The following is a 26,152-nucleotide window of genomic DNA, read 5'->3' on the forward strand; positions in this document are numbered from 1 at the left end:
GCTGAAACGAGTCAGGCTATTTTATGGGGGGTGGGCGGTCGGAACCTGGCCAGAAAGCGACACCTCAGCAGCGGAGGGCTGTTTGGAAAGCACGGACTAGGCCATATTCATCGACATTGATGAATGTGCGGGATCGATGGCTGGCTTAATGGTTAAATACACTGTAGACAACTGGAAACCATGGCTGAGGAGAATCGTAGCCAGGGTAAACCCAGATAAATCTGCCGGACTGGAAACATACCAGGTGCAGTTGGATTGTGCTAACAAAAGTCTTAAAGGACATATTTAATATCTCTTTGCAGCAGTCCACTGTCCCAGCCGGCTTCAAGTCAGCCAACGTAATTTCGGTGCTAGAATTTCAGCTCAGTTGCACTGACCTTAAGAATAATAAAGTGCTTGGAGCCGGTGGCAGTGGATCGTATAAAATCACTCCTTCCAGCTCCCGCAGAATCCATACTTTCTGAGGAGGCTGAGACGTACAAGGCTCCGCGCTTCCATTCTAACCCAGAGTGTCCTTCTGGCTGAATCATTGTGAGGCACAGAAGGTGCAAGGTATCTGACAGTAAGACCAAAGTGAAACCGGCCGGAATCACCGCGCTCTCCGTCCTTCCCTATTTCTCACAGTTACCGGAAGGGCCCGAAACGTTGTTGAGATTCGCTGCCGCCATTTCCACACTCTCTTTGACACAATACCTTCAGAAGCAGCATCGGGGCTCAGGCTGCGAGACTGGGTAACGACTTCTTCACTCAGGGTCTGAGAGTAATGAATGCTCTGCTGCAGTAGGTTTAGTATTTCTGTAATGTTTGAGAAATGTTGAACACATAGTGTTGGAGTAATTATTCTTTGTTGTTTACAACATTCATATGGGTTATATGTAAGAAGTACATGCATACGTCATTACGCCAGGTAGCATTTGAGAGCGTCTCAGAAAAGTAAAAAACTAAACAGACAAGTTATCACGGGCTCATGTATTTTTCTTTCGATTTGTTTCTGGAGTTACAAAACGTAACAGTGGCAACGAGGGAATTTTAGAGCGAACCCGCGACGACAAAGTTTTTTATCGCTGTAATGGATTTATTTTATTAGCAGCATCTGCACCTGCACTCTCGTATAAAGCTCTGGACCAGGTGCTGCGAGGCTGCCCAGGAACTCAGTGTTACCTGTGTTAGAAAAAAATCGAAGAATAAGTGCTTAAGGCAATACGTAATTAGTATGAATTACTTAAACCAATAGTTTGACGTATTCTCCCGAAGGAAAATCGAAAGTCTCCCTATTACGGCAGAAACGATCCAAACGGAAACTCAAAAAGCCCCCAGACTGTCTCATGTCGACATGCAACCAAAAACGGCTGGAATGTACAGCATAAATTAAATTTCCCCCATTTTCTCCACTTGTACCAGCGGCGGGACGATCTTGCCCTTGACAAGGAGTTGCCTTATATGGGGACTAAGAACTGTTGTACCATTCAGTCTGAGAGCTAAGGTGTTGGAGGAGCTATATGCCTGTCATCTCGGCGTGGTGAAAATGAAAGTTTTGGATTGGAGCTTAGTCTGGTGGCCTGGTGTAGATCAGCAGATCGAACAGCTTGCCATGCGCTGCTCGGATCGCCAGCACGTCCAAGAACAGCACAACGTTCAGCCAGCCCGGGTATGCATACGCCATTGCTCCATACATCATATGCGTGGCTTACGATGAAAATAGACCAATCATCCAGGCTCCTGTGTTTTCCTTTTGATTAGTTTCTGCAGTTCAAAAATATGCTCAGGCATGGTTGACAGCTGCTTTCACCTTGGATCGGTATATCGCTAAACAAGTACCACGACCAAGTTAGATATGGTGATAAGTTTGGTATCTGTAGTCCGTTTCTTATGAGACAATCTGAGGTGTTTTGCATTTAGACATTCCTATTAACGGCCATGGACGGTCATAAAACCATAGAGCCATAGACCATCACAGCACAGACCTATTGGCCCTTCTTGGCTGTGCCGAACCATTTATCTGCCTAGTCCCACTGACCCGCACCTGGCCCATATCCCTCAATACACCTCTCGTCCATGTACCTGTCCAGTTTTTTCTCGAATGTTAAAAGTGAGCCCGCAATTACAACTTCATTAGGCAGCTCATTCCACACTCCCAGCACACTCTGTGTGAAGAAGCCCCACCCCAATGTTCCCTTTAAACTTTTCCCTCTTCACACTTAACCCATATCCTCTGTTTTTTTCCTGCCCTAGCCTCAGTGGAAAAAAGCCGGCTTGCATTCACTCTATCTATACTCATCATAATTTTATATACCTCTATCAAGTCTCCCCCTATTCTTCTACGCTCCAGGGAATAAAGTCCTAACCTATTCAATCTTTCTCTGTAACTCAGTTTTCTCAAGTCCCGGCAACATCCTTGTAAACTGTCTCTGCACCCTTTCAACCTTCTGAATATCCTTCCTGTAACCTAATGACCAAAACTGTACACAAAACTCCAAATTCGGCCTCACCAATGCCTTATACAACTTCACCAAAAGATTCCAACTCTTATACTTAATACTTTGATTTATAAAGTCCAATGTACCAAAAACTATCTTTAGTATCCTGCCTAACTGTGACGCCACGTTCAGGGAATTTTGTATCTGTATTCCTAGATCCGTCTGTTCTGCTCCACTCCTCAGTGCCCTACCATTTACCTTGTATGTTCTATCTTGTTTTTTTTTCCCCTTCCAAAGTACATTTCCTGACACTTGTCTGTATTAAACCCACCCGCTGTTTTTTTAGCCCATTTTTCCAGCCGGTCCAGTTCCCTCTGCCGGCTTCGAAAACTTTCCTCACTGACCACAACAACTCCAATCGTTGTATCATCAGCAAATTTGCTGATCCAATCTACAACATTATCATCATTGATATAGATGACAAATTACAATTGGCCCAGCACTGATCCCTATGGCACACAACTAGTCACAGGCCTCCACTCAGATAACCAATCCTCTATTACCACTCTGTGACTTCTCCCATTGAGCCAATGCCTAATAATCCAATTTACTACCTCACCATGTATACCTGGCCACTGAATTTTCCTAACGAACCTCCCATGCGGGAGCTTTTCATATCCCTTACTGAAGCCCATGTAGACAAAATCTATTGTCTCCCCTTCATCCACTTTCCTTGTAACCACCTCGAAAATCTCTAATAGATTTGTTAAACATCACCTACCACGAATAAAGCCGTGTTGACTCTCCCTAAGAAGTCCCTGTCTATCTAAATACATGTAGATCCTACCTCTTAGTACTGCTTCCAGTAATTTACCTATTTCCGCCGTCAAACTTATCGGCCTATAATTACCCAGACACTTATAGAGCCTTTTATAAAGAACGGAACAACATGAGCTATTCTCCAATCATTGGGCACCTCACCCGGAGATACCGACATTTTAAATGTAACTGTCAGTGCCCCTGCAATTTCAAAACTAGATTCCTTCACGGTCCGAGGGAATAACCTGTCAGGTCCTATAGAGTTATCTATTCTGATTTGCCTTCTGATAGCAAGCACCTTCTTTTCTTCAATCTGCATAGGCTCCGTGGCCTCAATGCTTGTTTCCCTTATTTCCATTGACTCCAGGCCGGTTGCTTTAGTGAACAAAAAAATTTCATTAAAAGTCTTCCCCATTTTTTTTAGTTTCCAGATGTAGCCGACAACTCTGATCTTCAATTGGACCGATTTTATCACTTACTATCCTTTTGCTCTTAATATACATGTAGAAGCACTTTGGATTATCCTTCACCATGACTGCCAAAGCTACCTCAAGTCTTCTTTTAGCCCTCCTGATTTCTCTCTTAAGTAGTTGTTGTCCTTTTTATACTCCTCAAGTTCCTTATTTTGGTCCCTGTTGCCTATACATGTTATACATCTCTCTCTTAAATACGTGGAAAATTAAAAACCCCTACTATCACAACGTTATGTTTCCTGCATAATAAATGGTAGGATATGGAAAATTGGTGTGGAACAGCTGGGCGTTTCTAAGTAAAAGATCATTTAAAAATACTTTTATCTTCCCTGTTCCATAAGCCAACAATTCCCATTGAAATCACGAAAAGAATAAGAGGTGATTTTCTTTATTAGTGCTGGTCAGTCCCAGAATGGTCAGACTCCTTGTGGATTGATGGATAGATTGACATTTGACACCTGTTACATCCTGACTTACAGTACTGTAAATCCAGCCATTAGGAAACAGGAGCAGGAGTAGCTTATTCAAACTGTCATGTTTGCTGCATCATTCAATAAGTTCATAGAAACACAGAAAAGCTACAGCACCATACAGGCTCTTCGGCCCACAATGCTGTGCTGAACATATACCTACCTTCAAAATTACCTAGGGTTACCCATAGCCCTCTATTTTTCTAAGCTCCATGTACCTATCCAGGAGTCTCTTAAAAGACCCTATCATTTCTGCCTCCACCACTGTTGCCGGCAGCCCATTCCATGCACTCATCACTCTCTGTGTAAGAAACGTACCCCTGACATCCCCTCTGTACCTACTTCCAAGCACCTGAAAATGGTGAATGTTAAGTTCCCTTTTAACTTTTCAACTTTCACCCTTAATGCATGACCTCCAGTTGTAGTCTCTCCCAATTTTAATGGACAAAGTATGCTTGCATTTACCCTATCTATATCCCTCATAATTCTGTATACCTTTATCAAATCTCCCCTCATTCTCCTATGCTGCAGGGAATAACTTCTTACCCTTCTGAACCTTTCCCTATAACTTTGGTCCTGAGCTTATCAACTGAGCTCCCTCAGCCCTCTGGGGTAGCAAATTCCAAAGAGTCACAATTCACTAAGTGAATAAATTCCTTCCTATCTCAATTCTGAAAGGCATTATGAGACTTTAATCCCTAGTTCTAGACAGTGAACCAAGGAGAGCATCAACTATTAAGCCCCCGCCCGAGGTCTGTATGTTTTAAAGAGATTATTCCTTATTCTTACAAACTCATGTGACTTTAGAAAAATGATAGCTGTTTGAACACTCCGCATACAATAAACCCACCAATCCAGGAATCAATCTGGTGAATCTTTAATATAACTTCTTAGACAACCGATCCCAAACAGCCCCACTGGTCTTTGCATCCCAAGCTGAAACTGACCAGTTAATTTTTACGCTCTGCTAACCAGTCCTCAATCTATGCCAAAAAATTACTTCACGTACTGATAAACAGTTTTGATGAAGGATCTCAGATCTGTTAAAAAACTGTACACCTAGGGGAAACACTAAGTTGTGTATCTAATCACAATTCTCAAAACCATCAGCTCAAACTTAAAACATCTGTGCCTAAAACATGCACTCCTTAAACAGAGTGGGGACAAATAAAGAGATTCTTCATTGGCCCTGAGTTCTCCTTTCAGCTGAATCAGCCTGCACTTTCTCCATTCTAGTGTCTAGTTCTTTCCATACTTCAATAACAGTGAGAAACCCTGGCACACGTTGATACTGGGCATTTGTATATGTGACAATGTTTTTGCAGAATTAAAGGACATTGAAGCTTATTTATTTAATAAGCTGGAATATATTTGGTGGAATTGAAATCAATTTTACATACAGGTAGTTCCTGAGTTACGAACGTCCGACTTACGAACAATTCATACTTAGCAACCGAGGAAGGAGAACGCCGACCGCCATTTTAAGTTGGATCGCAACGCTGTCCGCCATTTTAAGTTGTTGCCGCTGACACTGTGTTGAGTGTGTAACTTTGTATTTGGCTTAAATTTTTCTTAGCAAGGTTCACCCTGAACCCACCCCCCCTCCTTTTCTGGTCGGCTGGTGGCTCAGTGAGATGAGCACCAGGCTCAAGAATAGAGGTTCCCGAGTTCGATCCAGTGACAGACCGCTTCTGAGCAGGCTCTCCATCTCTGCGGGTTGATGTCGAGCTGGCAACTCGACTTCATAAAAAAAACACTGCTACCTCCAGTTTAAATTCCCACATGGAATATTGTGGAGAATCAAATACACAAACCTAGCACAGCCCCCACTTGTCCCACTTAACCTGTCTCAGTGCGATGGTCCTTAGGACCCGGCAGAGCTCGGGACCCACGGCCTGCAGTGTTTCTGTTCTGTTGACAGGAAGGGATTGAAAATAAAGTGGATATAATAGTGTTTGGAAAGAGGTAAAACATCATAATTATTGGAAAAGCGTTAGGCTACAGTCAGTCAACGATCGGAACAATTTTAAAGGATAAAGGATAAAGTGAGAATAATGGAGCATGTGAAAGGCCCTCCTCCCAATGAAAGCTACAATTATTACTAAGCAATGCAATGGTTTAATTATTGGAATACATATGTGTCTTAAGTGTTTTATATGCATAGAAAGGTAAAATATATACTATATACTAAGATGAACGTTTGACTAACTGACACTAAATAATAACGGATGTACTTGTTCCAACTTACGTACAAATCTGACTTAAAGACGGACTCAGGAAAGGAACTTGTTCGTAACCCGGGGACTGCCTGTACTAACTCTCCACATATCCTTGTATTGTGACAGATTCAATCAGAAAGTGCCGTATTTATTGGCAACGTGATAAGGACTATGCTTGCTGTGACCAGAATGCCAGCTGGAATACAAACACAGAGATCCGTATCTGTTTGGAGGATGATGGTCAGAGTGGTAATTGTGATTCTGGAAGAGCTGCTTTATATGTAGGACAGTTACAACTCCCTGGCATCACTAAATTCTGCAAGATTGCGCCTACAAAATGAAGTGAATACTTTTGGAGTACAGCGTTCCAATTTAACCATTGATTTGTAATTAACATGTAGTTGGTTACTCATGCAATGAAAATCCTGGAGAAATCACATGATGTTTTAGGGCAGTGCACTTAGCAGTGATTGTATAGTTGTTGCAGTTTCCGCACTTTTTGTTGAAGTTGAGTGTGCCTGCATTGATCTTATTATTGCAGTGATCTGAGATGCTGCAGTAAGTGACAGTGGGTTGGCCTTGTTGATGTGGAGTTACAGGAGTTTTCACTGTGTACCTTTCAGTTGAGCCACAGGAGCAGGCTGGATGGTCAGTTTTCTCGATTATTTCCCTGCTGTTGCAGTGGTAAAGATGCTGCAAGCACAGTCTTAACTAAAAACAACAGTGGCAGAGTGCCATCTGAGTCTGTTTCTCAATCCACAGTTATTAATGTGACTTTATACGCTCTATTGTACAGCGATCTGCCTCACTCACAGCCCCAAAGTTGCAGAGCGCCCTTACACTTCAGTTGACCAGTTGTTTAAAAATTGTTGTTTGTAAATGTTCTGCCACATGTCTCGTTGCATTAATTTCCAAAGGGTTTGCATTAAATTTCTGGGCATTGTTTGCTCACTGTAAATGAACACATAGTTTGCTGAGTTCCCCAGACTACATGAGAATGGGACAATAACCAAAGGGAACAAATATATTTCAGAAGATAATTTCAATGAACATTTTGATCAGACAGTATTTTGAGGATTAGAGGATATCAAATATATTTTAGTTTCACCTCACACTAGTGATCCCTGGAAAAGGGAAGCTTACCTCATTCTAAGATAGTTCGGACATGGGAGTTCAGTTTGCTGTCTGTTTTGCTTCCATTTGAAATTGCCATTAACATGAAGCATAAGCAGTTTACTCTGTTTACCATTCTTGAATTAGATTCTAGAAGCTGGGCTATCTTGAAAATATGAAAGAATACTCATTTTGTTACACTGTAGTTTTCTCTTATATTGAGTCAAATATGTTCAAAGTGTTAAATTAAAACACTGAAATCCTGAAACTGGAGCAGGTTCTGGCTCATTATTTCTTGGCACACAGCACAGAGAAGGAACTGAAGTTGACATTTATTGTCAATAGTAATTAAGATTATATCAAAACAGTAATGAATATTTATGATTATGAGATGAGCAAAGGACATGCAGTTCACACTACCTTAGTACCCAGGTTAACAAAAAGACACCAATATCAGTCCCCAGTTAAGAAAGTGTTCTTCCAGTTGGGAATGTTGTGAAACCTTGACTGCAAGCCTTAGAAAATGAAGTACAAGATTATAGTAAATGAAAAAGTCATATCAAAGAATAATATCAGGAGATATCTTATTTTCCTCAGCAGATAGGTGGCAGATGAGTTGGTGGGTAATGGTTTTACCAACAAGGACCCGCACCATTTCTTCTTGCTACTGCCATCAGGAAGGAGGTGCAGGAGTCTCGTCCCACACCACCAGGGTCGGGAACAATTATTACCCCTCAACCATCAGGCTCCTGAACCAGAGGGGTAACTTCAATCATCCCAACGCTGAACTGATTCCACATCATATGGACTCGCCTTCAAGGGCTCTACAACTTAAGTTCTTGATATTTATTTATTATTGTTATCACTATTTTCTCTTTCTTTTTGTATTTGCACAGTTTGGTGTCTCTTACACATAGGTTGTTTGGCTCTGTCCTGTGTGTGCTGTTCATCATTGATTCCATTCTATTTAGGGTGAATGCCTGCAAGAAAATTAATCTAAGTGTTGTCTATGGTGATAATAAATTTACTTTGAACTGTGATTTATGGCCAGATTTATGCCTTGGCCTAGTGAGTCCCAGTAGCGATTTGTAATATTGAGGCAAGCGATAAGCCACACTGATGAAGAACATACGGACAGAGCTGAGGAACGTTAACAAAGAGACCACTTCATAGAGTGTTAACTTCCCATGGGTAGAGAAATTAAACAACCTAGGAACTGAAAATGGAACTTAATCATTGCTTAAACACGATATTACATTCAATGTGAAAATGAGTAGCAAGTAAAAATCTCACTTACTTGACAAGATGGTGCCGAGCTCCTTCGAGCTCATGGTTTAGACCTAGTTGTTTTTAAGTTCATAGGGATGACTTTGGTGACAGAGGGGAGTTAGAGATCAGGTTGGGTTTTAGGAACAGGAATGTGGAGGAGTTAAGAAGTCGGGCCTGAGTCTAGACCTCAACTCATTCGAAAACCAGCAATGTGGATGGGTGACAACATTCATTGATGTCAGGCTGCAGCCTCCCAAGATCAGATGTCCCTGTGAGCGGGGGGCACAGGGCCCAGTGAACCAGTGAGCCTGGAGTTCATGCTCCCATCATTGGCTAGTCTGGAAGTCGATATGGAAGATCAGAGCCCAAATAGAATTCAGAGATCTGGAACTCAAAGCCTGATGCCCAAGTCTGAAACTGGAGATTGGAAGGGAGGGAGGGAGGGGGTGTGTTTTGTTTGTGTGTGTGTGTGTCGCTTTTACTGTTGCTGTTTTGTTGCCCATTGTGTAATGTGTTAATCCACTGAGCATTGATGGCAAGTAAAGTTGGTGCCAGAATGTGTGGACTGCACCCAGCTCATCTTAGTTGGTTGTTAATGCAAACGGCACACTTCACGATATGTTTAGATGTACGTGTGATCAATAAATGCATCTGAATCATACTTCACAGGACTGTTTTGACCTGCATTACTGACTTTGATCTAGTATTTCTTGGACTGTTGCCAGTGTCCAGTTATTAGGCAATAAAACAATCAGTTCTATTGATGATGGCCGAGATTATGTTTTGCACCACCTTTTCAAAATTATCTATCACAATGCTGAGACCTACGCTAAGCTCAATCTAACCCTCCCCTCCGACATAGCCCTCAATTTTTCTATCATCCATGTGTCTAACAGTTTCTTAAACACCCCTAATGTATGTGCTTCTACCACCACTCCTGACAGTGTGTTCACACTCCCACCAATTTCAGTATTAGAAATGCTTACCTCTGACATCCCCCCTACACTTCCCTACAATCAGAACCTCCAGCAAGTACCTGTAAATGGGCTGGAATTATGATAGTGTGGAAAGCTGTGGATCAAGTGCTAGTAATTGGGATGGGTATAGAATTGATTGGCATGAGCAGGGTGTGCTGAAGAACATGCTTCTCTTGTACAATGCCATGACTTCATCCTCAGAAACTGAGTGGGAATATTAGACACAGTGCGGTAAACAGAAATATGCTGGAAGGCATGATCCCAATGGGAGGCTGAAAGAGGAGGCAGATGTGTCTGTTGGCAGCAGCATTTTGGTGGTGTCTGAAACTGCAGAGGATGTGCCATTGTGTTAGGAGACTGGTGTGTGGAATGCCAGGACAAGGGGAATCCCAACCTTGTTCTGGGTAGACAGAGAAAGGCTGAGATCAGCAGAGTGTGAAAAAGAACAGATATAATAAAGAGTCTTGTCAATTGTGGTAGAGTGGAAGTCAGATTTGAGGGAAAAGGAAGACAGATTGAAAGCACTGATATGCAGTAATGCATCATTGTATCAGGTGTGATAAAAGTGGAGAAACTAGGAGAGCATTTCCTTGCAGGAAGCTGGCTTGAAGTGTAGTCAAGAGATCTGAAGGTGAGTTTTGCATGACTGACTTTGATGGGATAATAATTCATTAGCAGGGGAAAATTGACTTCCACTTCTTTATCTTTTTTTTACTGCTGCAGACCAAGGACAGATTGTAATTTCCCAGTACATGGAGGAAACCACATAGTCACGGGGATAAAGTACAAACTGCTTACAGACAGAGACTAGAATCAGCCCCAATCACAGTTGCTGTAAGAGCATAACACTACTCACTATGCTACCATACAGCCACCCCCTCCCCAACTTGTGGAACAAATGTCTGGAGTTTTGAATGGACCTTTGCTTCTGTGACTTGAGGATTCCCCCTGCTTTAAAAAACAATCTATAGAACCAATGCCTAAGAAGAGTGCAGTGACCTGCTTCAGTGACTGCCACTTACATCAACTGTAATGAACTGTTTCAAGAGGTTGGTTATGGTATGAATCAACTCCTCTCTCAAAGATGACCAGAATCCCCTCCAATTTGCCTTCTGCCACAACAGGTCAACAGCAGATGTGACTTTTATGACTCTTCACTCTGCTTGGGCCGTCTGGAAACCATAGAACCATAGAACATTACAGCACAGAAACAGGGCTTTTTCCCCTTCTTGGCTGTGCTGAACCATTTCTCTGCCAGGTCCCACTGACCTGCACCTGGCCCATATCCCTCCATAAACCTCTTATCCACGTACCCCTTATCCATGTACCCGTCCAAGCTTTTCTTAAATGGTAAAAGTGAGCCCGCATTTACCACTTCATCTGGCAGCTCATTCCACACTCCCACCACTCTCTGTGTGAAGAAGCCCCCCATAATGTTCCCTTTAAACGTTTACCCCTTCACCCTTAACCCATGTCCTCTGTTTTTTACCCTCCCCTAGCCTCAGTGGAAAATGCCTGCTTGCATTCACTCTATCTGTACCCATCATAATTTTATATACCTCTATCAAGTCTCTCCTCATTCTCCTATGCTCCAGGGATTAAAGTCCTAACCTATTCAACCTTTCTCTGTAACTCAGTTTCTCAAGTCCCGGCAACATCCTTGTAAACCTTCTCTGCACTCTTTCAACATTATTAATATCATTCCTGCAATTCGGTGACCAAAACTGCACACAATACTCCAAATTCGGACTCACCAATGCCTTATACAACCTCACCATAACATACCAACTCTTATACTCAAAACCTTTATTTATAAAGGCCAATGTACCAAATGCTCTCTTTACTACCCTATCTACCTGTGACAGCACTTTTCAGAATCAAAATCAGAATCAGAATCAGACTTTAATCGCCAAGTACCTGTGCACATACAAGGAATTTACTTCCGGCAGATGTTGTCTCTCTGCTCATAACAATAATAATGATAAATATAAATGAAAATATAGATTATACATACAAGTAGTGCAATCCAAGTAATGGTTAGCTGACAGTTAACCGGCAGTTAACTGTTCAGCAAAGTGCCCGCAGTAGGGAAAACACTTCTCCAGTGCCTATAAGTCTTAGTCTGGAGGGATCTGAAGTGCCTACCAGACGGAAGCAGTTCAAACAGTCCATGCGCAGGATGGAAGGAGTACTTTATGATGTTCCCACCCTCTTCTTCAACCTGGAAGAGTACAGGTTTTAGGGAATTATGTATCTGCATTCCTGGATCCCTCTGTTCTACTGCACTCCTCAGTGCCCTACCATTTACCTTGTATGTTCTACCTTGGTTTTTCCTTCCAAAGTGCAATACCTCACATTTGTCTGTATTAAGCTCCATCTGCCATTTTTCAGCCCATTTTTCCAGCTGGTCCAGATCCCTCTGCAATCTTTGAAAACCTTCCTCACTGTCCACTACACCTCCAATCCTTGTATCATCAGCAAATTTGCTGATCCAATTTACCACATTATCATCCAGATCATTGATATAGATGACAAATTACAATGGACCCAACACTGATCCCTGTGGCACACCACTAGTCACAGGCCTCCACTCAGAGAAGCAATCCTCCATTACCATTCTCTGACTTCTCCCATTGAGCCAATGTCTAATCCAATTTACTACCTCACCATGTACACCTAGCAACTGAATCTTCCTAACTAACCTCCCATGCAGGACCTTGTCAAAGGCCTTACTGAAGTCCATGTAGACAACATCCATTGCCTTCCCTTCATCCACTTTCCTTGTAACCTCCTCAAAAAACTCTAATAGATTTGTTAAACATAACCTACCATGCACAAAGCCGTGTTGACGCTCCCTAATACGTCCCTGTCTATCTAAATACTTGTAGATCCTACCTCTTAGTATTGCTTCCAGTAATTTACCTACCACCAATGTCAAACTTACCAGCTTATAATTTCCCGGATTACTTTTAGATCCTTTTTTAAACAACAGAACAACATGAGCTATCCTCCAATCCTCCGGCATCTCACCTGGAGATACCATCATTTTAAATATATCTGCCAGGGCCCCTGCAATTTCAACACTAGTCTCCTTTAAGGTCTGAGGGAATACCCTGTCAGGTCCTGGGGATTTATCTACTCTGATTTGCCTCAAGATAACAAGCACCTCCTCTTCTTCAATCTGTATAGGTTCCATGACCTCACTACTTGTTTGCCTTATTTCCATTTCCATGCCAGTTTCCTTAGTAAATACAGACACAAAAAAGCCCATTTAAGATCTCCCCCATTTCTTTTGGTTCTATACACAGCCGACCACTCTGATCTTCAAGAGGACCAATTTTATCCCTTACTATCCTTTTGCTCTTAATATACCTGTAGAAGCTCTTTGGATTATCTTTCACCTTGACTGCCAAAGCAACCTCATGTCTTCTTTTAGCCCTCCTGATTTCTTTCTTAAGTATTTTTTGCACTTTTTGTACTGCTCAAGTACCTTATCTGTTCCCTGTTTACTATACATGTCATACATCTCTCTCTTCTTCTTTATCAGATTTCTAATATCTCCAGAGAACCAAGGTTCCTTATTTTTATTCACTTTGCCTTTAATCCTGACAGGAACATACAAACTCTGCAATCTCAAAATTTATGCTTTGAAGGCCTCCCACTTATCAATCACGTCCTTACCAGAGAACAACCTGTCCCAATCTACGTTTTTTAGATCCTTTCTCATTTCTTCAGATTTGGCCTTTTTCCATTTTAGAACCTCAACCCGAGGTCCAGATCTATCTTTATCCATGATCAAGTTGAAACTAATGACATTATGATCACTGGAACCAAAGTGTTCCCCTACACATACTTCCATCACCTGTCCTAAATTGTTTCCTAATAGGAGATCTAATATTGCATCCTTTCTAGTTGATAACTCTATATATTGATTTATAAAACTTTCCTGGACACATTTTACAAAATCTAACCCTTCTGGACCTTTAACAGTATGGGAGTCCCAATAAATACGTGGAACATTAAAAACCCCTACTATCACAACTTTACGTCTCCTGCAGTTGTCTGCTATCTCTCTGCAGATTTGCTCCTCCAATTCTCGCTGTCTATTGGGTGGTCTATAATACAACCCCATTAATGCTGTCAAACCTTTCCTGTTTCTCAGCTCCACCCAGATGGCATTGGTAGACAATCCCTCTAATCTGTCCGGCCTGAGCACTGCTGTAACATTTTCCCTGACTAGCAATGCCACCCATCCCCACCCTTCATCCCTCTGCCTCTATCACCTCTAAAACATCGGGACCCTGGAACGTTAAGCAGCCATTCCAGCCCCTCCTGTAGCCAAGTTTCACTAATGCCTACAATGTCAATTCCACGTGTCAAACCACGACCTCAGCTCGTCGGCCTTCCCCACAATACTCCTTACATTGAAATAGACACAACTGAGAAAATTATTACCACCACACACAACCATTCTATTTGTGAATTTGCATGAAACGTTAACATAATTTATTTTCACCCCCGCTACGCTATCTACTCTGGCACTCTGGTTCCAAACTCCCTGGAAACCTAGTTTAACACCCCCTTCCCAGAAGCACAAACAAGCGTCCTTGCAAGGGTATTGGTCCCTTGTAGTTCAGGTGTAACCCGTCGCTCTTCTACAGGTCCCACCCGGCCCACAAGAGGTTCCAATGATCCTGAAAACTGAAACCCTGCCCCGTACACCAATTCCTCAGCCATGTGTTCATCCTCTAGAACATTCCATTCTTACCTTCAATGGCACGTGACACAGGTATCAATCCTGAGATTTCGACCCTCGAGGTCCTGATTTTCAAATTGCTGCCAAGTTCTCTGCACTCACTCTTCAGGATCTCCTGACTCTTTCTACTTACGTCTTTGGTACCGATGTGCACCACGACATCTGGCTGCTCACCCTCCCATTTCAGAATGGTGTCCACGCGATCAGAGACATCCCTGACCCTGGCACCCAGGAGTCAACAAACCATCCGGGAGTCTCTGTCGCGACCACAGAACCTCCTGTCTGTACCTCTAACCATCGAGTCCCCTATCACTACCGCTCTCCACTTCTCCCCCCTTCCTTCTGCACAGCAGAACCAGACTCAGTAACAGATATCCGGTTTCCGCAGCTTGTCCCAGCTATGTCATCACCCCCAACATTATCCATATCGGTCACTTGTTGTTGAGGGGAACGGCCACAGGGAAGCCCTGCTCCGGCTGGCCTTTCCACTTCCCTCGTCTGACGGTAACCCAATTACCTGTGTGCTGCTTCTTTGGCATAACTGCCTCCCTGTAGCTACTATCTATAAACTCCTCATTCTCCCGAATAATCCGGAGGCCATCCAGCTCCTGCTCCAGTGCCCTAACGCGGTTTGTTAGGAGTTGCATTTTGATGTACTTCTTGCAGGTGTCATTTTCAGAGGCACCGGAGGTCTCCCTGACTTCCCATATCCTGCAAGAGGAGCTTTCCAACATCCTGCCTGGCATTCTCTCTACTCTAAACAAAAAAATACAAAACTTACCTGAACCTACCTCGCCCATGCCTGTTGAGCCAAAGCCGTCCCACTCTGACTCCATCCACTACGACGATGGGCGCTATAGATGGTGGACCTTTTTAAACCTTTGGCGCGCTACGTCACGCGACTGCGCAGGTAAGCCTCTTTTCTCCGATCATCCGATCAGTAAAAAATGGCTTCTCTCCGAGATGCCTTTAGTCCTTCACTCAACGCCTATTGCTTCGATTTAAAAGGCGACTGCTAAAGGAGGACGGTTGGGCATCCATTGTATTAAAACCAGCAGATTCTACAATGAGAACAGAACCTCAAAAGATCTTATTCCTGAGAGGGGAAGGATCGTCACCTAACGATTTGCCCAGGAGTCCAGCAAGCTGCTGTCGGCAGCCTACACCCCAACAGGGGGAAAGTGCTTAAATAAATGCGATTTTTCATCCCACTGTTATCCAGTTGATTTTTTTTTATCTAACTCTTCAATGAAATGACTATCAGATGCATTTTACGATCTATCTGGATCAGAAAGGCTCTCTCCGAAATGAAATGAAAGCGACCCCGAGATGCAAAGCAGGAAAGAATACGTCATGCTGCTGTCCGCAATATGTGCGTACTGGACTGTCCTGTCTGCCTGCACCATTGTTTGGTGCCGAGGTTGCAAGGCGTTTGCAGAGGACAGTAAAACCTTCGAAAGGATCATCTGTGTCTCCCTCCACACTGTTTCTGACATTCACCGGGAGCGTTGCAGCATACAGTGAAAACAGCATTAGGTTTGCAAAGAGTCGATTGAAAGCGTGCAAACTTTGAGGTGGTAGAGGAGAAATGCAGTACTTGTGTCTAGAAATGTGTGTTACATGTGTCGGTAACAAATAATTCGCATGCGCCACGACTAGGATGATGGAAAGTTTATCTCTGACGTACAAGAGTTGCGTTCAATGCTCTTGTAAGAACAAAATAGAGCTCTTCTTCACCTTGGTGTTGCGGCTTTTCAAGCTTTGGTACCGGTGTGGAAGAGTGAGAACAAGGTGTTCACTCGAACCCCACACAGGCCGGAGAGAACATTACGCCGAGATCAAACAGATTCTGCGTCAAATCCATCCCGATTTGTTTAGCTAATCTATCTCATCTCTGAGGAGGTAGCTCCGGGCCGTTGTGCACATTCCGTTCCTCTTCCTACATCTCATCCTACAGAGCATCAGCGTTAAACAAGTGGCGCAGTCTTGTGTTAGAGTAGATAGGAATATCGACCTAGCGTCAACGGAACCCTAGGTAAATAGTAAGGCTCCATGACATTAAAAAGTTGGGAACACCTGGTGTAGACAGGCTTCGATGCTGGGCTAATGCTTTTCAGAGAAACAAGGGATGGACACAGGGACGGGACCCTACTTGGGCAGGGCTCCTGGACACTTCTTAGACACACGGTCGGAACCCTTCTTGGGGGCAGGGCTCCTGGACCCTTCTTAGACACACGGTCGGGACCCTTCTTGGAGACAGGGCTGGGACTCTTCTTGGACACAGGACACAGGGCCGGGAGTCCGGGACTCTTTCTGGACACCGAACTCAGGGCCGGGACTCTTCTTGGTATGAATTTCTGATGCAGGGCTTCTTCATGTGAGTTTCGGATGCCGAACTTCTTGGTGCGGGTTTCTTGAAAGGGATTCTGACGGGGACGATCTTGCAAAGGAATAGCTGGACTCCTGAGCTATTTATATTGCGAGATCGAAATGAAGATCAGCTCCTCAATTAAGGCGCCCAAAGGAACAAGGAAAACAGAAACAACCGGAACACGGAATCCACGGACGGGACCGTGAACCGGAATGCAGAGTTCCCGGAACAGACCATGACATACTTGATATCCTCGAAAGCAAGATGACGAGCAGCAAACATAAAATACGGGTAACAATTGCTTTCATATTACTATAGTACACCAAGAGAGATTGAAAGTCGATACCACTGGGCATGGCACACCGTCTTTCAAATATGCGGGCATCATTATGCCAAAAGATTTGGCAAAATTATCAGAATGTCATTATCAGCCTTTATATAAAAAAATGAGGAAGATGTGGCAAGATGGAACCTGATTCCTTTTATCAGTCTCAGTTCAAGAATTGAGTCCATTAAAATGAATGTACTGCCCAGACTGTTATATATCTTTCAGACCCTACCAATAGAGATTAATCAAAATCAATTCAATGAATGGAACACGATGGTATCAAGGTATATTTGGCAGGGTAAAAGGCCTAGAGTTCTTATCAAAACTTTGCCATTAGCAAAGGAAAGGGGGCGGATGGGGCCTACCTTCTCTTAGAGATTATTATTTTGCAGCACAGTTGAGAACTGTGATATTTTGGTGCAGCCCATCATATGACGCTCAATGGAAAAAAAATTGAGGAGCGGGTACTTCCCATCCCCGTACAAGCAATTTTGGCTGATAACAACCTGCAAAGGTACATCAATACTATTGATAACCCATGGGTGAAGTTGACTCTTAAAATATGGAAAACTGCTCTAAAAGAATATAATCTAGAGGGAAATATTGCAATTCTTAAATGGTGTGCATATGACTCGGATTTTACATCAAATAAATTGGATGCTAGATTTATGGATTGGACAGCTAAAGGAATAACAGTTCTTTGCAACATAATGAAAGAAGGAAGGCTGTTCAGTTTTGAAATGCATAAAGAGTAACACGTATTTGAAAAACAAGATTTTTATCGGTATTTACATATACGACAACATTTTAATAAGACTATTAAAAATGTAACCAAGGCAATTACATGCTTGATAGAGCTCTTTAGAAAGGCATATAATGCAGATAATGGTAGTAGAATCATTTTAAGCATGTATAAGGGGTTGCCAAATCTTAAAACACGTTCGATTTCATACATTAAAGCAAAATGCGAGAAGGAAGGAGGGATAATTATATCTGAGGAAAAATGGACAACAATATGGAGGTATCAATGGAAGTTTACCAGTTCACAGAAATGGAGGGAGTTTGGATGTAAAAACTTGATAAGATATTTTATTACACCCTCTCAGAAATCCCATTATGATAGTAACCTCCCTGTTTGCTGGAGAAATTGTGGAAATCAAAATGCAAATCATTATCGTATTTTTTTGGACTGCCCTGTTCCTAAATACTATTGGAGGGGGATACACAATGCCCTACAAAACATCTTTCAATATGAAATACCCTTAGAGAGTAAGACCATATATTTTGGATATATACCTCAAGAATGGTTGAAAAGAGATTAATATTTAATGAATATATATTTGTGGCTGGGAAAAAGATTCTTACTAAGAAATGGTTCTCACAGGAGACCCCAACTTTTAATACATGGATGGAAATTACAATGGACATTTACAAAATGGAGAAGATAACAGCATTTGTTAATCATAAGGTGGAACAATTTGATTCATACTGGGAAAAAATAGTCTAACTACATAATGCCCCATAGGCCTAATTTTATTTTCACAAGTCAATGAATCTGTTGTAAAAAAAAATGATCACACCCTACTTGTACATAGTTCTTTCCTTTTGCTTGCTTTGTTTTCTTTCCACTCTTTTCTAAAAGTGTATACCTCAGATAAATACTTTGTGAGATTTGTAATATATGATTATATGATATATATATGTACAATGTCTGAACTACATCTAATGGAAATGTTTGTTTGATAATGAACTTCAATAAAAAATACAAAAACATGCGGGTAAAACTCAGCAGGCCAGACAGCATCTATGGCAAAGAGGAGACAATGGACGTTTCGGGCCTGATGAAGGGTCTCGACCCGAAAAGTCCGCTGTTTACCTTTTTCCTAGATGCATCCCGGTCTGCTAAATTACTCCAGCATGTTGTGTGCGTTGCTAGCTTTCTATTGTCGCAGCTTTGACTGTTCTGCTGAGTATTTCCAGAACAGTTTTGCTTGTATTTCTGCGGAAACGCCGCAAAAGCAGTAACAGCCATTGACGGAGTCACACCGGTATCAAAGGTTTAGATAACAGATTCCGCACCGTTGATTTGTTGTGCCGTGATCGTATAGTGGTTAGTACTCTGCGTTGTGGCCGCAGCAACCTCGGTTCGAATCCGAGTCACGGCAGGAGGAATTTTTATACATTTATGTTTCAGCAACGCATGCAAATTATAATCGCTTTTCTTTTTGTTGGATTTCCGTCCGTTGCTTCCCTCAGGAAGTTGTGTCTCCTCTGCTACCAATAGTTTTACCCTGGACATTTTGCCGCTCGCACGACTACACCTGAAACTTCTCGATAAATCTGCAAGCTGAGAATATAAAAGGACTATGATCGACCCCGGGACCGCGGAATACAAGGGGCAGATACAAGAGCCGCATTGCCTCGACAACAGCACAGGATCGCCGCTCTCTGATCCAGGCTCAGGCGAAGTGCCATTTCCCCAGCAGCTGTGTATAGGTGTCCCCTGCCACTGACCCTTTTTATTAAACGGTACCGTGCTGATGCGGCACAGATGCAGAACGCGCTTCTTCACCAACTTGGTTGATGTTGCATGGGGCGGGGGAGGGTTGCGTGGGATGTGTTAACACTTGCTGATGAAAAAAATTCAAATTATAACTCATTTCGTTTCTCACCGTCACTGATTTAAAACGCTGAGATTTGAAAATCAAATCAAAATCAGATTGGACTGAGCCCAAAGTGCAGGTCAAAGTCATGTGCATGATCAAAGTCCGGAGCCGACCCATGAAAGTTATTGATTTATATTTGTATTTTGGAAAAAAAGGAAAGGAAATAATATTTACTTATCCACATGTCTCATCCTTTCTAAGTGAAGTTGACCATATTTAAGATTGCTGAGGACTATCGTTAGCCAAACGAAAAATGGCAATGAATCAGCAGATGGGAGAGAGATTGAGAATCTGGCTGAGTGGTGCCAAACCTTACTCAATGACGGCAGGAACTGGTAGATGATTATTTACTTCAGCCAGGGGAAACCAAGGAGTTCTAAGAACCTGTCCTCATCCGCGTATCAAAGGTGGAGAAGGTCACTATCTATAAATTGCTCGGTGTTACCATTTGACAGAACCTGTCTGGGCCCAGCATGTAAATGCCATTATGACGAAAAAACAGTCGCAAGTCTAAAACTTGCAGAAACATCTATAGAAGCGAGAACCATCACAGCCTGGTATGGAAACACTTGTACCCTTGAACGGAAAATCCTACTACAGCTAATGGATACAACCCAGTGCATCATGGTTAAGATCTCCCCACCATTGAACATATCTACACGGTCCACTGTGTTAGGAAGCAGCATCCATTATCTATGCTCACCACTGCTGAGATGAGGAAGAAAGTACAGTATCATAGAATATTCATCATCAGGTTCAGGAACAGTTATTACCCCTCAGCCATCAGTCCCAAGGGAAAGGTCGTGGCTTCATTCCTTGACACCCTAGACATGGATACGATCAGACCCTTCCACTATTGCCACCTGGATTGACCCGGCACTGAGCTGCCGGCCGTACAATCTGGTGGTCATGTCATGCCTCGGTTTGGCCACCTGGAGCACCAGAATCCTTGGCACTGCGATGCTTCTCCTCACCTGATTAGTGTGCGATTATTTTTACCTGCGTCTTGCTTTAGATATCAGTGCACCTGTATCTTCTCTCTCTGTCTAAATTCGCTTTGTTCCATTCGATTTTGCTCAGTATTGAGCATGTGTGCCCAGGGTCTAGTTCACTTCTATCCTCGTCTCTGGTCTCCTCTACACTTGGGTTCACCTGGTGATCGTCTCTTCTGGTAGTCCAGTGTGCAAAGATACGGTACTTCACCGAAACATCTCCGGTTCAAATCCAACCGAGCAACCATACTTGTAACTCGTTCACATCAAAGTGGTGAACACTAGATCACTCACCCTTTCTTCATAAGACATGATCTGACATCTAAGCAGCATCCTGGCAAATGTGCTCTTCACGCTGACTGAAATTTCTGTATCCTTCCTATATTGAGGCAAGTAGATTTAAACATAATTTTCAAAGCATGGTTTAACAGAGCTTTATACAGCCGTCTCTCTCCTCCTGGCACATGAACTCAATCCCGTTTAAAGGAGGTTAACTCAAAGTCTCCTCAGCATCGGGTCAACTTTCGTGGCAACTTTCAATCATATATGGATCTGGAAACAAAGTTCCTTGTGTTTCTCAACATTGCTAAGAATTCCGCCAAAAACTCATTTGGACCATCCAAAGAAAACCATTCCACACATTTCCAGAGAGAACTCCTTCTAACTATTAACCTGACTAATCCGATCATTATTTATCGAATTGCCTCAGGTTACCTCTCAGCCTTCGACGCTGCAGAGAACTGAACACACGATTGCCCAACAGTTGGTCATAGCATATCGATACAACACCGCAGTGACGCTCCTCTACATTACTTAATGGTCACCAGAACTGCACACAACGCTCCATTTGCGGACTAACCAAAACCTTCTGCACGTGCAACATGACTTGCTAACTTTATCACACAGTCCCGACAGTTGAAGAAGCTCTGCGGTATTGTTACTTTACCAGCCTGCCTACTTCAGAGTTACATTCAGACTTACGGCAAGTTTCTTAGCAGCGTGGCGGAACAAAAAAAAAGACTGCACAGTTTGTGAATGCTTCCCCTGCAGCAAAGCACGGTCTGGGCTGAAAAAGAACAATGAGCACTATAGGCAACACAGTAACAGGCTTCTCCTTCGTATCTGCCGACCATAATTCGAAATGAAACTGATCACCTCTGCCTGACCGACATGCACAATCCTCCAACACCTGTACATTCATGCGCCTGTCTGAAAACATCCTAGGGATCTAACCAGCATCACTCCTGTCGGCGTGCGCCTGAGATCTGCTACTCTCTGTGTGAATGATATTTGTTTCACGCTTCTTCTTTAACATTTGTCTCCTCTCAGATTAAATATTCGAGTTAACTTTGTTTTCCAGATTAGCTTTTCCACATATTGCTTTCCACACATACGGTGCGATATCGAAACATACGGTGAAATGAGTCCTTTGCATCAGCCGTGGACTAACGCAAGCCGAGGACATGCAGGGCACCCGCAACTATCCCCTTGCTTTCGGCTAGAATGTAGTATGCCCACAATTTGCTAACCATAACCCGCAGGTCTTTAGAATGCGAGAGGAAACCGGAGCGATCAGACGAAACACGGGCAGTCCCGGGAAGAACTGACGAACAACTTACAAACTGCCGTGGAATTCAACACCGATCGGTGATCCCTGGTGCTGTAAGCAGTTGTGCTTAAAGTCACGCTATTATGCTGTTATTTTCACTTTTGTATTTGTCATTTCTACGCCTGCGAAATAATTATGATCGTCTATGTATCTATGCCTCTCATAATACTACATGCTGGTGGATATGTTAATAGATGCTATTTTATTTCCTTTACTCCAAACTACAGTTATAAATGCGATTCTATCTCTGGTTCGGCCTCTTTCCTTGACCTTGCACAACCCTTTGACATTAAACCTGAGGCCAGCTGAGTCCAGTCCTATCTAAACTGATTTTCGATCCTTAAGTCTGAACACTTCACATCAGTGCAGGTGAGGAACCGAATGTGGTGAAATTTGGAAGACAATGAACAAGGCTTTATCACACAGTGTCATCTCATCACCCATGTAACATTAACCATGCGTGATTATGAAGAAGCGAGCGTTGAATCAGCACAGCATCGCACTGCCCGTTTCAATAAGTTGAATCGGCGACAGGCTACTCACAGGCACAGGGGTTGCGGTGAAAGGTAGCTCTCTTCCAGCAGTGCCTGGATCAGAGAGTCGAGATTCTGTGCTGTGGCTGAGTCAATGCGGGTCTTCCTACGTCCTGCATTCCGCGATCTCGGGGATCATCATAGCCCGTTTACATTCAGAGCTTCCAGATCTATCGCGACCGTTCACTTCCAAATTCACGGACTGGTTACGTGTGTATTAGTTCGAGTAACTGTGTGTCCAGGGGAAGCGGCGGACGGAAAATCAGTAGAAGAAGAACATTTAATTTGCAGGCGCTGCTGAAAGCTAAATGTGCAAGCGCTCGCCTGCCGTGACTCGGATTCGAACCCAGGTTGCTGCGGTCACAACGCAGAGTACTAACCACTATACGATCACGGCCAAACACCGGCTGTGCGGTTGTTGCTGTCAAATCCACTGATACCGGTGTGACTCAATCAATGGCTGCCACTGTCTTTACGGCGTTTCCGCGGAGACTTAAGTGCAAAGTACTGGAAATAATCAGCAGATCAACCGTACCTCCTGCTGTAGAAACTGAGTGTACGTTTCCTGTACGAGACCCATCCGCAGAATTGACAAGGTGACAAAAGGAATTTATGAAGGTGTAGTGAGATGTCTCTGACAGGGCAGAATCGGGTTGACCATTGCGGAAAAAAAAAACAAACAGCTGGACGAACTCAGCGGGCTTGAACAGACAATGGAAAGGACATTTCCAGTATCAGGTCTGTGGCCATTGAAATCAACTGTAAGTAAATGTTCAATTCTTATTGAGTGAATAGGGGGCTGTTACTGGGGAAGAACAAAAGCTAAATTAAATTATAAAGGACACAGGCAGTGGGGACTCCGTGTAAACGTTGGAAATGTGTGCTAAATTAGAACCTGAGGGGCATTTTGCAGACCGGATGGTAAAGCCATGGAACAGCTTCGAGACGATGTGGCTGAGGCAGATAAATTCTGGTTCCGCACAGGCTGCTTTCCAAAAACAAGCTAAGTGGACTACTGGCGTCGTTTTGGGCTGGTCTAACAAATGCAAAAAAAAAACCCAAAAGCTAACTAAGCAACTCCCTAGTTACCTACCAAACTACCCCCTGGTGTTCACTTCCGTCTCTTCTTACCGCCAAGGATTTGTATAAAAAGCAAAAAACCAGACGCCTTGTCTCTGCAATTCAAACAGTTATCGGAGATGAGACGCAATGGACTTTTATCATTGTAAACTGTGATGCCTCCACTCTCGATGTGAAATGGAGATATCTCTTTCTCCCTTATGTCGAATGCCAGCTGAACAATGAAGTAATTGGAGTAGGGCAAGTCTGTGTCTTTGCTGTAACTTTGCTCACGGTGGAGTTCCAGGTGGCGGGTGCAGATGTTTTTTTTGCCAGTGGGGGAGGGAGATTGTTGTTGCTGCCGCTTTCGCGGGGGAGGGAGGGGAGCTGGGGGTTTGGAGGAACTTTTGGGCTATAACATTTAACTGTCTCATTAACAAATATTCAACCATATTGTATCCATTCTGTAACTCTAACGTTTGATCAATGTTAGGATTCAGATTAAATGGACTGTTTGCTATACAGCTCCGGGCATAACGACCCCCATTACCAGAGGTGTTGTACAGTGAAGCGGTAGAATATATCGCATTCCGATTTTGATTTCCTGCCTCGGCTCCTCTATCTCTACGAATGGAACGGTGGTGAAATCCACTTGGAAGAAAAGTGATTGGTGTGCTTGAATGATGGTTGAAGTACAGAGATAAATCAATTAGATTAGACCTTCTGCTACAGGTCTTTCACTGCTATTTGCGGAGATAGGAAGTGTGAATAACTGGGACGTGCATAATAATATGACATTTAGCTGAATGTAAATTATTTGGAGAGATAAATGTAAGAGTTGTGAATGAGTAGAATAGAGATTTTAGAAAAACTTAGGCAGTACACTGACATATGATTTTGCTGATGGTTCAGCTTTTTCAGAATCAGTAGCTGCAAATCTCTCTCCACCATGCAAAACCGATTATGTATCAAGTTTTTAACGCTCCCTATTTTAACGTTCCCCAAACTTTCCATACCTAGCTATCTTTTCCAGTGCATTCATGTTATGTTCCGTGCCCCTCACACCACTTTGCTAACTAGCTTGAACTTTTATATTGTATGGAAGATGAACAGGAGTAAAACTGCCGAACTTTCCTCCCCTTCACAGCTCTTTTACATTCACCGTCCACCAGGGAGCAGCTCTCCTTTTATTATCTAGGAATTTATCTCTTGGCAATTGAGTTGTGTGCTGAGCACAAGGTACTACTACCGAATTTTTATCCTCTAAATCAAGATGGCCAGGAACACACATAAAATGCTGGAAAAATAAACAGAATTCCAGGCAGCATCTATGGAAAAGAGTAGACAGTGGACGTTTCTGGCCTGATGAAGGGTGTCGGCCCGAGGTGTTGTTTCTGTTTCTCCTGTCGCATCTGCTGACTATTTCCAGTACATTTTGCTTGTGTCTCTGGGGAAATGCCGCAAAGGCAGTAACAGCCATTGACCAAGTCGCACCGATATCAAAGGTTTAGACAGCAGATTGCGCAGTTTTGATGTGTGTGGCCGTGATCGTATAGTGGTTAGTACTGAGTTTCTGTCCGTCGCTTCCCGCGGAAAGTTATCTCTCCTTTGTTATGAGCAGTTTTACCCTGGACTCTTTCCCGCTCGCACGACTACACCTGAAATTTCTCGATAGATCAGCAAGCTCAGAATATAAATGGGCTATTATCGACCCCTGCGATCGCAGAATTGAAGAGGCAGAAAGAGCCACATTGCCTCAGCAACAGCACAGGATCTCTACTCTCTTATCCAGTCACTGGCAGAGGAGAGGTGCCGTTCCCGCAGCCGCTCTGTCTGTGAGTCGCCTTTCGCTGAGTGATTTTATTAAACGACATCGTGCTGATGTGGTACTGATCCAGGACGCGCTTCTCCCCCAAATTGGTTCATGTTTTATTGGGGTGTTGCTGTGGGATGAGTTAACACCGACTGAAAAAGCGTTTTTTTTATTCTCTTCGAAATTATAACTCACTTGTTTTCTCACTGTCACTGTCAGACTTGAGACTGAAAACTCATTCAGAGTGGACTGGGCTCAAATAGTCTCA

The 26,152-nt window shown here is 43.2% G+C and overlaps 1 non-coding gene across 1 annotated transcript; it reads left to right on the forward strand.

Annotated features, from left to right (window-relative positions):
* Positions 1-19,305: 19,305 nt before the first annotated feature.
* trnah-gug (transfer RNA histidin (anticodon GUG)) lies at positions 19,306-19,377 on the forward strand. Its single transcript has one exon. It is a non-coding gene; the product is annotated as a tRNA-His (tRNA).
* The last annotated feature ends 6,775 nt before the right edge of the window (positions 19,378-26,152 follow it).

The sequence above is a fragment of the Hypanus sabinus genome, chromosome 6, assembly GCF_030144855.1.
Source record: "Hypanus sabinus isolate sHypSab1 chromosome 6, sHypSab1.hap1, whole genome shotgun sequence".
Taxonomy (NCBI): domain Eukaryota; kingdom Metazoa; phylum Chordata; class Chondrichthyes; order Myliobatiformes; family Dasyatidae; genus Hypanus; species Hypanus sabinus.